This window comes from Bufo bufo, chromosome 10, assembly GCF_905171765.1.
Source record: "Bufo bufo chromosome 10, aBufBuf1.1, whole genome shotgun sequence".
Lineage (NCBI taxonomy): Eukaryota > Metazoa > Chordata > Amphibia > Anura > Bufonidae > Bufo > Bufo bufo.
Genome location: NC_053398.1, coordinates 101,007,865 through 101,024,615, shown reverse-complemented (window position 1 = coordinate 101,024,615; position 16,751 = coordinate 101,007,865). Strand labels below are relative to the sequence as shown.

The 16,751-nt window shown below is 43.9% G+C and overlaps 1 pseudogene; it reads right to left on the bottom strand.

The window, feature by feature from the left end:
- LOC120980878 overlaps positions 1–16,411 on the bottom strand; it is a 45,606-nt pseudogene extending 29,195 nt beyond the window's left edge.
- Positions 16,412–16,751: the final 340 nt, after the last annotated feature.

Genomic DNA, 16,751 nt, shown 5'->3' with positions numbered 1-16,751 from the left:
ATCTAAATTGGATAAATTGCAATACAATGTTCAGACAGCAGGTGGCGCTTTGTGTTGCTAACTATACAACGTTCAGACAGCAGGTGGTGCATTGCGTTACTAGCTAAATACCTGAACTTAAGGTAAAGACCTGGTAATAGAATTACAATTGTGAAATTTGGCCGGTTTCAAATCAGGTCTTTGTCTTACATTTAACATATATGAAAAATGGATGCTCTTTTTTTTTTTTACTGTGCAAAGATGACCATATATTTTGACCTGTGCCATTATTAACTACAATTCTATATGCTGTATACTATGATTTAGATTAGAGGTGGGACGAATCCAATTTTTTTCGAATCCGAATCCGAAAAGGTTCTCGAATATATCGAATCTTTTGAATCTTGAATCCTACGAATCCTGTACATAATTGTGTGAACGCACGGTGTAAGATACAAAGTCAGACCGCGTCAGTTTGTCTGAACCTCCACCTCCCAGTCACGGTCGCACCCTATATGACCGCGATGACCCCTGCTCCTATCACTACAGAACACACAGGGTAATACAGCCACATACCTCTTACATCCAGTGACGTCTCTTGTAGATGTTCTCTTTCCTCATCTTCTCCTTTCAGACCTTCAGACCAGACCACCAGTTTTCAGCCATTTTTCGTCTTTGTGAGTATCAAGTGCGGAGTGCCTCTCTCCTCCCCCCATGTGCCGGTATCATAGTGCCATCTCCCCCCCAATGTGCCCGTATCATAGTGCCACCTCCCCCCATAATGTGCCCGTATCATAGTGCCACCTCCCCCCATAATGTGCCCGTATCAGACCCCCCACCCCATAACAGTGCCATCCACAGACCCCCCCACCCCATAACAGTGCCATCCACAGACCCCCCCACCCCATAACAGTGCCATCCACAGACCCCCCCACCCCATAACAGTGCCATCCACAGACCCCCCCACCCCATAACAGTGCCATCCACAGACCCCCCCCCACCCTATAACAGTGCCATCCACAGACCCCCCCCCATCCTATAACCGTGCCATCCACAGACCCCCCCACCCCATAACAGTGCCATCCACAGACCCCCCCATCCTATAACAGTGCCATCCACAGACCCCCCCACCCTATAACAGTGCCATCCACAGACCCCCCCCACCCCATAACAGTGCCATCCACAGCCCCCCCCCCCCACCTTATAACAGTGCCATCCACAGACCCCCCCACCCTATAACAGTGCCATCCACAGACCCACCCCCCACCCCTTAACAGTGTCATCCACAGACCCCCCCCCATTGCCGCTCCAGTAGTTATAAATTGTGTAATTGTGATTAATAATCATGCTGCCCCCTCTGTCTGTAGTATTACATTCAATAAATCTTACTTACAGGGCTACTACTATCGTAACAGGCCGGCCGGGCAGACGAGCGGCAGCGTCACTGACTGACGTCACCTGCCTGAGCCGCCTGCTTTATGAATGAAGCAGGCGGCTCAGGCAGGTGACGTCAGTCAGTGACGCTGCCGCTCATCTGCCCGGCCGGCCTGTTACGATAGCAGTAGCCCTGTAAGTAAGATTTATTGAATGTAATACTACAGACAGAGGGGGCAGCATGATTATTAATCAGAATTACACATTTTATAACTACTGGAGCGGAGGGGCTGGAGCACAGTGAACGCACCGGCCCCCAGCTCCGCCTCCCAGTCCCTCCCACCGGATTCGTCGGATTCGTTTCAGGCAAATTACGTCGGGATTCGAGTCCACGAATCCCACGAATCCAGCAAGAATCGAGGGATTCGTGGATTCGACGAATCCCCCGTCCCATCTCTAATTTAGATACACTTGGTGTCCGTATACAGTGCTAGTCTAGTATAATATTTATTATTTTCAAAATAACACACACCAACCACAGTATTATGCAGAGATTATTATATACTTTTAACAGTCCCATTACATGTTACAAATGTACATCATACAATTCAGACACACTGGGTGTCAGTATATACAGCAATTTTTGCATGACATTTAAAATACTTATTGATTATTGATTGTATGCTGAGCTGTGTATCTAATCCTACCATGTGTGATAATGTCTGCAGAGTCATATGTCTACGCCTATTGTGTTTGATACTGGCTGCTAAGCTGCCTATCTAATCCTATTATGTGTGATACTGCCTGTTGAGTTGCGTATCTAATCATATCATGTGTGATACTGTCTGCTGAGCTGTGTATTTAATCCTATCATGTGTGTTACTGTTTGCAGAGTCGTGTGTCTAAGCCTATTATTGTGTTTGATACTGTCTGCTGAGCTGCGTATCTAATCCTATCATGTGTGATACTGCCGAGCTGCGTAGCTAAACCTACCATGTGTGATACTGTGTGCTGAGCTGTGTATCTAATCCTACCATGTATGATACTGTCTGCAGAGTCGTGTGTCTAAGCCTATTGTGTTTGATACTGTCTGCTGAGTTGTGTATCTAATCCTACCATGTGTGATACTGTCTGCAGAGTCGTGTATCTAAGCCTATTCTGTGTGATACTGTCTGCTCAGCTATGTATCTAATCCTATCATGTGTGATATTGTTTTCAGAGTTGTGTATCTAATCCTATTCTGTGTGATACTGTCTGCTGAGCTGTGTATCTAAACCTACCATGTGTGATGTCTGCAGAGTCATGTGTCTACGCCTATTGTGTTTGATACTGTCTGCTGAGCTGCGGATCTAATCCTATCATGTGTGATACTGCCGAGCTGCGTAGCTAAACCTACCATGTGTGATACTGTGTGCTGAGCTGTGTATCTAATCCCACCATGTATGATACTGTCTGCAGAGTCGTGTGTCTAAGCCTATTGTGTTTGATACTGTCTGCTGAGTTGTGTATCTAATCCTACCATGTGTGATACTGTCTGCAGAGTCGTGTATCTAAGCCTATTGTGTGTGATACTGTCTGCTCAGCTATGTATCTATTCCTATCATGTGTGATATTGTTTGCAGAGTTGTGTATCTAATCCTATTCTGTGTGATACTGTCTGCTGAGCTGTGTATCTAATCCTACCATGTGTGATAATGTCTGCAGAGTCATGTGTCTATGCCTATTGTGTTTGATACTGTCTGCTGAGCTGTGTATCTAATCCTATAATCTGTGATACTGCCTGCTGAGCTGCGTATCGAATCCTATGATGTGTGATACTGCCTGCTGAGCTGCGTATCTAATCCTACCATGTTGATACTATCTGCTGAGCTGTGTTTCTAATCCTATTAGGTGTGATACTGTCTATGAAGCTATTGTATGTATCTGTATAGAGTGTTATACAGATACAGACATAAGGAGCTCTGCTTTGTGTACACACTGTACACTCCAGCCACTGTGGGGGAGGTGCTGATGTATTGCAGTCCCTGTATTTCCCTGTCTTGTGGATGAGGCCTGATTACAAGTTAAATAAGTTATAGAAGCCCATTAAGGTTGCTATTGTAAAACATAACACAAAACATTCTTATTGTCTTGGGCCCTGAGGCGGTGCTTATTTTTAGAAAAAATAAAATATATAAATATAGCAAAAGGTATAAAAAATGTACTTTACAATCAGAAGTGTAAAATACAACTTTGGGACTGTGAGTGATTTAACCCTTTCCCAACCTATTCTATATGGGGAGGAGCGATAGCATTAATGTTTGCTCCTTCCAATAGTATGAAGGAGATCGCTACATGTAATAGCAGCGGTCTGGTTCAATAACGAGCAACACAACGATTCCCAAGTAATAATATCACCATAGTGCCCCCAGTATTTATAATGCCTCCCCTGCAGGTCCCATGTAGTTCTAATGCCCTCTGCAGTTATAACTCCCCTGTACTGTGCCCTGTATTATAATGCCCCCTGAAGTGTCTGTATATATAGGGGGAGCTCTAGTAGTGATAGACAAAGAGAAATATACATCTGAAGTTATGCGCCAATTAGGAGATACTGAAGTATATGAGCAATTACCTAATAATCCGACCCTATCCACTGCCAACAAAATTCGCAACACACTACAACTCTATAGGGACAAAGGAGTAATAGATGACAATATCGTAAATTTTCTAACAAACCGACATCCCATTATCCCTGTCTTTTATGTTTTACCAAAAATACAGAAAGACTTACATAACCCGCCAGGATGCACAATAGTCGCCTTTACTGACTCGATTTACTTAGAGAAAATCTTGACACAAGAAATTCAAAAAACCAAGTGCTTTTTGTTGGATACATCCTCTTTTTTAGATATCATAAACAACTCCTCTTTCCAATGACACAATTTTTATCACATGGGACGTCACAAGCTTATATACTTCATACATCACCAAAAAGGACGTTCGCTGGGTTCAGACCTGAGCGTACTGACCTGAGCGCTCTGTATGCACGATTCTCCGGGCGTCACATACGTGGCTCCGGAATTAAGCGAACGCCCATTGTCGCGCGTTCCCGGAAGTCTATGTACGGGAACGCGCGATACTACGCCCCAAAGAAGCTCCTGTACTTCTTGGGGCGTAGGGCGCTTTACAGCGCGTTCGTACGCGCTTTAAAACGCTCAGGTGAGAACCATTCCCATAGGGAATCATTGGTTCTCGCCTGTTGAGCGTTTTACAGCGCGTAGGAATGCGCTTTAAAACGCTCAGGTGTGAACCCAGCCTTAGAGCAGTAGACAAATTACTAAGAAAAGCAGACAAAGATCCCAAGGTGATAGCATTATGTATGGATCTCTTATAAACAGTTCTCTGTCACAATTTTTTCATGTTTCAAGAACAATTTTACTTACAGAAACAGAGGACGGCCATGGGATCTAACATAGCACCACCTTATGCCAATTCTTATATGGCGGACTTTGAGGAAACATACCTGTATTCAGATGCAAGTTTTAATACACACGTCACCTTATGGAAACGATATATAGATGGAATCTTCTGTATATAGGATGGCACAGCAGACACACTCTTGGATTTCTACGATTACATCAATGCAATCACTCCTGAGCTACAATTCACAATACATTATGATCCAACATCAATGAATTTTCTAGGCACACTAATCATAAATAGTGAGAAAGGGCTTATCACTACTGATCTATACAAAAAACCTACGGACTGGAATAATTTACTACATTTTACCAGCTTCCATCCTACCAGTACCAAAAAATCCCTTCCCATTTCTTAATTCCAAAGGATTTGAAGAATAGTACTGACAGGCCCCAAATTAACAGAAAGAATTGAGAAAATGCAAGACCGGTTCTTAGAAAGATGTTACCCACAAAATATGCCCCCCCTAAAAAGAATTCCATTTGTTCATACCTTCCATCCACATGCCCGAAAAATACAAAACATCATTAAAGGCCACTGGCATCTCTTAAAGAAGGCATACCCCAAGGTAGGGGAGTTCAATAATCCGGTACTGATGTGTAATAGACGTCCTGAGAATCTTAGGGACCTACTAGTAAAGGCAGATGTAGGCTCGACATCACGCATTCCGAGACAACTCTTTTTTCCTACACAGAAGAAAGTGACTTTTCCATGTCTTCGTTGCATACAGTGCTCCCATGTATAGAAAGGGGCTAATATCTCTCATCCACAGTCAGGCAAACTCTTCCCAATTCACAAATTTTTCAATTGTGACTCAGACTTTGTAGTCTACCTCCTAAAGTGTCCGTGTGGCCTGGTATATGTAGCGGAAACCACACAAACGATCAGAAATAGAATCTGCCAACACAAATCAAGTATCAGAAAACAGAACACACTACACCCAGTCCCATGACACTTTCACCAGGCAGCACATAACATCGCCCAATTAAAATTTCAAGTGATTGAACATGTCCCAATGTTCAGACGTGGGGGGGATAGAGTCAAATGCCTCAAACTGAGGGAAGCATTCTGGATCCATAAACTTGAAAGTTTAGAACCAAAGGGATTGAATAGAGAATATGAAATCCAAAGTTTATTGTAACTGAAGTTTATTACAACCAAATATCATTTATAGCAGGACTCTTGTCAGAACACTAGACCATACTAATATGTTTGTTTTAGTGTTGATCGAGCACCGTAGTGCTCGGGTGCTCGGTATAATGGAAGTCAATGGGAGAACCCGAGCATTAAACCAGGTACCCCCTGCTCTGAAGAGGGGAGGGTGCCTGGTTCATAGGAAATGTCAGAAATTGATGGAAACACCACCGAAATGGTTCGGGAACAGCATGGGGAGAATGTCTGGATGCATCTTGTACTCGCAGGTCGCTGCTGGGAACGATGTTGTACGAATAGTATGCCACTTTTACAGAATGACAATAATACGCGCAAAACCGAAAAAAATATAAAAATAAATAAATTGTTAAGAAACATTCTTTCATGTATATTTACTTGTATATAAAGTGCAAGTGCTGCCAAAAATTACAAGGAAGAGGTACTCCGATACAACCTGTATATCACTTAATGGAGGGCCTCATTCACATTGTGGTACAATAGTTCAGGTAGTAGGACTCCTACACTCATAAAGTCTATGCACTAAGTGAAAGGGCTGCCAAAAATTACAAGTAACCGACACTCCAAAACACCCTTTGTTACACATAAAGGAGGGCATCATACACACCCTTGCAAAATTATGATTGATGGCCTGCTGGTGACCCTCAAAAACATTTGGAGCAATGGCCTGCTGATCTGACCATTTAAAACATTAGGGGCGAGGGCCTGCTGTTGCTTTGGTGACTCTAGATAACCTCTGGGCAATTGCACATCTCTGTGACGGCGACGATCCATTCGGATGTCTGCCCTATCAACTTTCGATGTTCTTTTCTGCGCCTACCATGGAGATCACAGGTAACGGGGAATCAGAGTTCGATGCCAGAGAGGGAGCCTGTGAATCGGCTACCACATCCAAGGAAGGTCAATGGCTGAAATCTGATTGGCTGTTGTTACATTGACCCTTTTTTTTCCTAATTGTGAATCACCAAGAGAGGATGGGTAAAGTAATTAAAGCACAAGCATCCAAGGAAGGCAGCAGGCATGCGGCAATTACCCACTCCTGACTCGGGGAGGTTGTGACGATAAATAACAATACAGCACTCTTAAGAGGCCCTGTTATTGGAATGAGTACACTTTCCGTTAACGAGGATCTATTGGAGGGCAAGTCTGGTGCCAGCAGCCAACTTGCTCCCGGCCTCCACAACGTTCACCCAGTGTGCCATCATGGTGAGGATTGTGTTGACCAGACTCTTGGCTACTGAGACTGGACTTGTAGGTGAGGGCCTGCTGCCACTTTGTTGACTCTAGATAACTTCTAGGCGATCGCATGTCCCCGTGTCGGTGATGATCCATTTGGATGTCTGCCCTATCAACTTTGGAGCAATTTTTCAACAAGGACCTTCTGGTATAGCACCGTTTTGCTTGTCCTCTCCACCAGAGAAATGAGAGATGAGAAGTTCTCTTTGTAGCCGGGGTCGAGAAGGGTAAACAAACAGTAATCCCTGTTGTCTAAAATGCGTATAACGCGTGGGTCGTGGGAAAGGCAGCCTAACATGAAGTCAGCCATGTGTGCCAGAGTACCAACAGGGAAGACTTCGCTGTCGTGATCAGAAGGTGAGCTGACCCTGTAAAAGATTGTAAGTGAGGGCCTGCAGGTGAGATGACCCTGTAAAACATTATATGTGAGGGCCTGCAGTTGAGCTGACCCTGTAAAACATTATATGCGAGGGCCTGCAGGTGAGCTGACCCTGTAAAACATTATATGCTAGGGCCTGCAGTTGAGCTGACCATGTAAAACATTACATATTATAAGCATGTTGATATGATGGAAGAGGAGGAGGAGGATAGGAAAAGGAATATTCAACCATATACTCTTGTTTGTGGTGGAAGGGGTGCATGGGAATACAGTGTATTCAGTACATTATAAACAACACATTTAAAGTGCCTTTATGTTCAGACGCTTTCCTCTAGTGGAGTTGAGAAGTCATGGTCAATCCAGGCCTTGTTCATTTTTATAAGATTCAACCTCTCAGCATTTTCAGTTGACAGGCGGATACGCTTATCTGTTATAATGCCACCGGCAGCACTAAATACCCGCTCAGACAAAACGCTGGGCAAGCCAGCACCTCCAAGCCATAGAGCGCCAGTTTGTGCCACGTGTCCAGTTTGGACACCCAGTAGTTGTAAGGCACTGAGGGATCATTGAGGACGCTGACACGGTCTGCCATGTACTCCTTCACCATCTTCCAAAATTTTTCCCTCATTGTGACACTAGGCCGTGCATCAGGGTGAGGGTTCTGGCAGGTGTCACAAAACTGTCCCAGGCTTTGGAAAGTGTAGCCCTGCCTCTGTTGGAACTGCTGTGTGTTCCCCTTGTCTCCCCTCCTTGGTTGGCAAAGTAACTACAGACTCTGCCGCCAGCGTTGACAGATGGAAATTTTTTGAGCAATTTTTCAACAAGGATCTTCTGGTATTGCACCGTTTGGCTCATCCTCTCCACCAGAGGAATGAGAGATGAGAAGTTCTCTTTGTAGCGGGGTCGAGAAGGGTGAACAACCATTAATCCGTGTTGTCTAAAATGCGTATAACGCGCGGGTCGCGGGAAAGGAAGCTTAACATGAAGTCAGGCAAGACTTCGCTGTCGGCATCAAAAGGATGACTCTCAATCTCCTCATCCTCTTCCTCTTCTTCTGCCCACCCATGCTGAACAGATGGAATTAAACTTCCATGGGTTCTACCCTCTGTAGCGGAGGAAACCGTCTCCTGCTCCTCCTCCTCCTTTTCATCATCCAATTCGCGCTGAGAAGATGAACTGAGGGTGGTCTGGCTATCACCCTGTGTAATGTCTTCCCCCATTTCCACCTCTTCCACATGCAAAGCGTCGTCCTTAATTGTGAGCAGCGAGCATTTGAGTAGACACAGAAGTGGGATGGTTACGCTGATAATAGCGTTATCGCCGCTCACCATCTGTGTTGATTCCTCAAAGTTTCTTAAAACCTCCCAGAGGTCAGACATCCATGCCCACTCCTCGCTTGTGAATAGCGGAAGCTTACTGGAAAGGCGACGGCCATGTTGCAGCTGGTATTCCACTACTGCCCTCTGCTGCTCACAAAGCCTGGCCAACATGTGGAACATGGAGTTCCAGCATGTGCTCACATCGCACAAGCGATGAGCTGGCAATTTCAAGCGCTGCTGCAGCGTTGACAGTCCGGCTGAAGGTGTCACGTGACTTGCGGAAATGTGCACACACGCAGCGCACCTTCACCAGTAGCTCAGGCAAATTGTGGTAGGTTTTGAGAAACCGCTGAACCACAAGGTTGAACATGTGGGCTAGGCATGTGATGTGTATGAGCTTGCCGAGCTCCAAAGCCGCCACCAAGTTACAGCAATTATTAGACACAACCATGCCTGGTTTTAGGTTGAGTGGCAAGAGCCACAGGTCAGTCTGGTCTCTTATCCCCTGCCACAGCTCTGTGGCGGTGTGCTGTTTGTCCCCTAAGCATATCAGCTTCAGCACGGCCTATTGCCGCTTCCCCACTGCAGTGCTACACTGCTTCCAGCTACCAACTGATGACTGACTGGTGCTGCACGCAGATAATTCGGAGATGGTAGTGAAGGAGGAGAAGTGGGGGTTGGAGCCACTAACATAGGTGCTGGCGGAAACCCTGATCGATGTAGGGCCCGCAATCCTTGGCGTCAGTAGCACCTGTGCCATCCCAGGGTACGACTTGCTCCCGACCTCCACAACGTTCACCCAGTGTGCCGTCAGGGAAATGTAACGTCTCTGGCCGAATGCACTTGTCCACTTGTCCGTGGTTAAGTGGACCTTCCCAGTAACTGGGTTGGTCAGGCCACGTGTGATGTTACGGAACACATGCTGGTGTAAGGTGGGCGCGGCACACCATGAAAAAGAGTGGCGGCTGGGGACTGCTTAACGAGGGACGGCCGCCGACATCAGTCTGCAGAAGCCCTTAGTGTCCATAAGCCTAAATGGCAACATTTCCAGGGCCAGTAATTTGGAAAGCTATGGCCTGTGGGTGGGTGGCTGGGTATTTGCGCTTGCGTTCAAATGCCTGGGGTAAGGACATTTGTACGCTGAAGTCGATTTGGTCGTTGATGGTGCTTGCAAAGGTCCAGGTGCAGGGCAGGATGCATCTGGGCCTGCGCCTTCGACAAGGGATTGACCAGCACGTAACACAGGGGAAGAGAAGGCAGTGGTGTGACCCGCAGACATAGATGGTGGACCCAGGCGTTCATCCCACTTATTACGATGCTTGGATGCCGTGTGGCGGATCATGCTGGTGGTGGTGAGGTTGCTACTGTTCACGCCCCGGCTCATTTTCGTATGGCACAGGTTGCTAACTACTATTCTTTTGTTGTCCGCACTTTCCTCAAAAAAGCGCCATACTGCAGAACATCTACCCCTTGGCAAGGGAGATTTCCGCAAGGGGTTGCTCCGTGGAACAGTTGCGGTACTGTGTGGTGTGGCCCGCCCTCTCCCTTTTGGCACCCCACTGCCTCTTCCAGCCTGTTGCGATGCTGCAGATCCCTCCCCCTCTGTACTGCTGTCCTCGCTCGGCTTTCCACCTACTCATCGTCCACCACATCCTCTTCCACTTCCTCACTCTGATCATCCTCCTGATTTGTTGATCTAACCTCATTGGCAACTATGTCTCATTATCATCCACCTCATTAAACAGTAATTGCCGTTCCCCACCGTCATGTTGTTGTGACTGTCGATGTCCAAGAGGTTGGGAATCAGGGCACAAGATCTCATGTCCCTCTTCAAGCATGCTTGGCGAGAGGGCCAAGTAAAGTAATGGTGATGCAAAGATGTCCTAGGAATATAAATGTGGGATCACTTGTTTGGCCAGACTGTAAATGGTGCGAGGAAGGAGGATCAGGGTGAGGATTGTGTTGACCAGACTCCTGGCTACTGAGACTGGACTTGGTGGAAGACAGAGTGGTGTTTAACCGACTGGAAGCATTACCTGCTGCAATCCAACCGACCACCTGGTCGCACTGGTCTGACTTCAAGAGTGGTGTCCTGCACCACTCTGCAAACTGGAACATTTATCTATGTATCTTGGATGATTGTTTTTCTTGTGCTCTGGCAGCAGGCACTGTTTCTCCGTCCCTTACTGCTCACCTTCTTCATTTTAAATGTGATATATGCTTGAAAGTATGTCACACGTACAGTAGCGTACAGAAGTGTGCAAAAAAATTTACAAAGGTATTTGTGAAGAGGAAACGTTATACAGGACAGGTACCACAGGTAATGTCACAGTTCGCAGTGTCTACGAAAAAAGTGTACTCGATGTCACTGATATTTTAGGGATGCGCACACTTTAAATAGGAGATGTGTGCGCGGATAATTTAACTGTCCGCAGCAGACACCGTCTACGGAAAAAGTGCACTGGATGTCACTGATATTTTAGGGATGCGGACCGCACATCGCCGGCACTATAATAGAAAATGCCTAATCTTGTCCGCAATTGCGGACAAGAATGGGACATGTTCTATTATTTTCAGGAACTGAATTGCGGACCCGGAAGTGCGGATCCGCATTTCCGGGCTTCGGGCAGAACATATTGTGGCCCCATAGAAATGCATGGGTCCACAGAATTGCGGACGTGTGAATGGAGCCAAAACAGGAGATGTGGCGCAGAAAATTGAACTGTCCGCAGCGGACACCGTCTACGGAAAAAGTGCCCTGGATGTCACTGATATTTTAGGGATGCGCACACTTTAAACAGGAGATGTGACGCGGATAATTTAACTGTCTATGAAATGTTTTTGTAGAAAAAGTTAATTTAATTACACTCCCTACACTCTCTGTCCCTTCCTATGCTCAGCTCTCCCTGACTTAGAATGAGCCAAACACGCGTCATCGGTAGTGATGAGCGGGAGGTGCCGAATTTGATTTCGTGATATTTCGCAAATATTCGATTGAATATTCGTCTTATATTCTTCTAAATCGAATATTCGTCATTATTCTATTTATCGCGAATAATATACGATTTAATTATTCGCGTATTGCGATTTTTCTTTTGACAGTATAAGGCACCGTTCCTATGACTATGGCTAGTCTAATATTTGTATTTTATGAAGATATTATATATATAGCTATAACTTAGTCTTTTAGAATATTACGAATATTCTAAAAGACGAAGTTAGAGCAATATTCCGAATATTCGTAAAATACACATATAGACTGTAATTTAGCTAATATAGTGCTATAATCTTTTTTTTTTTTGTCAATTTTTTTTGCCTCTTCTGAATTTCAGTTTTGGAAAATATGTACACTATAAAAAAAAATACTATAGCACTATATTAGCTAAATTACAGTCTATATGTGTATTTTACGAATATTCGTCATATTGCTCTAACTTCGTCTTTTAGAATATTACGAATATTCTAAAAGACGAAGTTAGAGCAATATTACGAATATTCATAAAATACACATATAGACTGTAATTTAGCTAATATAGTGCTATAATCTTTTTTTTTTTTGTCATTTTTTTTGCCTCTTCTGAACTTCAGTTTTGGAAAATATGTACACTATTAAAAAATTACTATAGCACTATATTAGCTAAATTGCAGTCTATGTGTATTTTACGAATATTCGCTATATTGCTATAACTTCGTTTTTTAGAATATTCGTAATATTCTAAAAGACGAAGTTATAGCAATAGAGCGAATAAATTCGTTATTTAGAATATTCGTTTTTTTTTTTACCCAATGTGTACTGTTATTCCACTTTGGCATACTGCTCCCCGACAAGCGTCCCATAACCATGGGAACGCCTGTGGGTTAGAATATACCATCGGATCTGAGTTTTCACGATCTCAGGGAAAACTCAGATCCGATGATATTTTCTAACCCACAGGTGTTCCCATGGTGACGGGGACGCTTGTCGGGGAGGAGTATGCGAACAACTGTACAGATAGGAAAAAAATTATGCCAAAATTCTAAATAACGAATATATTCACTATATTGCTATGTATTTGTTTTTTAGAATATTGGTCATTTTATTTTCCATATGAAAACATGATTCCCCCCTGCTTAAGTTGCTTGTGGGCGAATGGCTTATTGACCCACAAGAAAGAAGCAGGGAGAAATCATGTTTTCAGATGTTAAAAAATTACGAATATTCGATATTACGATTATATAGCACTATATTCGTAATATAATTGTGAATTTACAAAGTTACGATATTCGCAATTAATATTCGCTATTCGAATATTCGAGCTCAACACTAGTCATCGGGTGCTATATATCACCCGATGATGCGTTCCGTCCAGCCAATCACTGTAATGCCAGTAGCCAACATGACTACTGGCATTACAGTGAGGGCAGTACTTACCTGCATGTTTATTGGCTGCTTAGCAGCCGCAAAATGTGCAGGGAGGAGACTCGAGTATTGCGCTCGAGCACATTCGGTACTCGGCCGAGTACAGCCATGTGCTGAGCATAGCGATGCTCGAGCCGAACTGGTATTCGGCCAAGCATGCTCGCTCAACACTATTGCCAATATATCTACTACATTAGCTTAAAGAGGACCTTTCACTAGAATAGAAAATCTAAACTAAGTATACAGACATGGAGAGCGGCGCCCGGGGATCTCCCTGCACTTACTGTTATCCCTGGGCGCCGCTTTGTTCTCCCGCTATGCCCTCCGGCATCTTTGGTCACTAAGTTATGGTAGGCGAAGATTTCGGTCACTAAGTTATGGTAGGCGGAGTCTGCCCTTGTTCTGCTGTAGCGCTGGCCAATCGCAGCGCAGAGCTCACAGCCTGGGAGGTTCTTTTCTCCCAGGCTGTGAGCTCTGCGCTGCGATTGGCCAGCGCTACAGCAGAACAAGGCCAGACTCTGCCTACCATAACTTAGTGACCGAAGATACCGGAGGGCATAGCGGGAGAACGGAGCGGCGCCCAGGTATAACAGTAAGTGCAGGGAGATCCCCGGGCGCCGCTCTCCATTTCTGTATACTTAGTTTAGATTTTCTATTCTAGTGAAAGGTCCTCTTTAATAACTGCCATGTATATTTAGCAGAATTTTTACCTTTACATATTCAGCGGCTCAGCACCACCTGTTATATTTTAAAGTTCTATATTAGCTAGAACTTTTTTTTATTGTACCCCAATAAGCAGGTCAAAACCCAATTGCACATATTCATGATTGTAATGTGTACATATTAGGCCTGATTCAGATGGCCATTCTGATCTGCAAAAAACGGACATACTGTATGTCAATCCGTGTAGACATCCATTCGACGTCTTGAATGAGTCTCGGGTGGAATATGGGCAAAAATACTGCCACATTTTATTTTCCTTCTCTTTTTATCAAAGAATACAAGATAAGAGCAGAGTTCTTTATGTATTACATGTAAGAAATAAAACATGAGCAGCATAAATCATAAATATTCAGCAAAAGCAGTGTGTTGTAAAGTACTGTAAAACAGTTCTTATTCAAGAGATAACATTATAAGGATGGGGGAAGGGTAAAGGGTCAGAAAGGATTGTGTGATTACTAGAGATGAGAATTTCTGGAAAAATTTGATTTCCAACAAAGCTGAATTTCCTCATGCTTCGTGTCAACAAATCAATTTTAACTAAAATGGTGGTAAAAAACAAAACATAGTCACCTCATCCATTTGCTCGTGGAGAGGCCATTGCAGCCATCTTGATTAAAAAAAAAAAACGTGAAAAATCTCAAGCGCGGTGACATCACACTTCACACTGGTCGTTACCGGTGACGTCATCAGTGCCCGGTCAGTGTGATGATGTGATCACGTCACCGTGTGGGATTTTTCCATTTTTCTTCAATCAAGATGGCCGCAACGGCCTCTCCATGAGCAAATGGATATGGTAAGTATGTTTTTTTTTAACTCTCCATTGTAATGTCACATGCCACGATCAGCAATAAACACGGCATCTGAGGGGTTCAATGACGGGGGGCAACATGATTGCTGTTCCCTGTCATTGCGTCTGCTACATACAATGGAATGTGATTCGTAATGAATCGAATTTCTTTGTGAAATTTGTTGAAGCAGCCAAGGCAGATTTTTGATAACTCCGCTCATCACTAGTGATTACCATGGTCCATGAGTTCTCTGTTCTCTGTTCAATGAGTGGATTCACTAGGTTACTCTAAATGTATGTATGGATATTTTGTACCATCTGGTCAGGAATGTGAAATCTTTTTGTATTCTCAAACATCTAGAGAAACCATGGGCAGTGTAGGACTGGGTTCATTGGGTACAACAAGAGATTATTGAGGCCCAACCCCTATATCATCATTAAAGTCTACTAGGTTTTGAATCAAAGAAATAGACCCAAGTGGCAAGTGATAGACTGCAAAGGCAGCCAGATTTTTTTTTTCTCCTTTGGGGACCACTATGATATTGGAGCCTAGTTCCACTAGAGGATCCTCTAGTACTCTGGTAGGACAGTCCAACCCTGACCATGGGACCTAGATAGAATGAAACATAATTTGGTTTCAGTAAGTGTGATATTCAGTTTTTCTTCCGATTTGGTTTTATACTTTGACCTGTATATGGTCATACATGGTGGATGGTGCTTTTGGGATGCATCAGGGACTTCTTGTCTATAAAGAAGGTGGATGTGGTAGTGGTCCTCAAAAGTTGCCAGAACTTTGATTTTTCTTCCAGTCCTGGGTTAACATGATACTGTTATTGTAAGGTATTGTATATTGCATAGCAAGGGTGTGAGTGTGCATGCCCTGTAATGCAAATCTTTCTGTAGGGGTGAGAACGTGATTTGCAAGCTCTGTGCAGAATTCCAGAGCCACATTTTGAAAGGGAACATCATAAACAGATTCTATTGAGGACACCATATCTATACAAGCATCATTTTGACTGATACTATGATTGCCATACACAGCAAAACTTTCAGAACTAAAATAATGCATTTACCTATAGTCCTACATAAAGGCATAGATAACACATTCCCGTGTCACGAACAGTCGCACTACATGACAAATGTAGCTTTGCTACAGCTCAGAAACGAGTACAGCTATCTATACACTGACAATTACATGCAGGTACTGTACTTCAAGTCTGCACTTACCTTTATACCAAATTATACGCTTTACATTCTATGTATCAAAAGTTTTGATAAAATATAGATATCTAAAAAGGTAAATGCCAGCACTATTGTAGACAGGGACAATGTAAATAACACTTTACTTTCAACTTCATTGATTAAAACAGTGCAATCTGTCCACACAATAACCTGATCCTGTGCTTTCTACTTACTTTCTTCAGTGATGGCAATGGATTTGTAAAATCTATCTGCAGCAAGTTGCCGAACACAGGCAGGGGGACAGGTCCAGGAGGGAAACCCTTAGGGCGAGACGTCTTCCACCATAAATAAGCTAGGAGGACGAATCCCAGGAGAAGAGCTGTGCTGAGCTCCATGATGACAGCTTGGCTACCTCTTTAGATTTGATACCTAAACTACGGCCTCTTGTTACTTCCTACAACACAAAGTACAACCACTCCCAGACGGTGACTCAACCCCTTTCACATGAAGGTAATAGGCATTTTTGTGCTGAAGATTATGAACAGAAAGGAATACTTTCAATAAGTCACAAATCCTACTTTAAATACAAAATGGAATATTTGCTAAAAATGTAATTGGGAAAGTAGAAGATAAAGAACATATTACATACAAGGGTAGAACTCCCTCTATAGCAGATCATACACATTACTAATTTGTCAGCAGATCTATAGAGGGTTTATTCACATATCTGGGTCAAATTGTGCG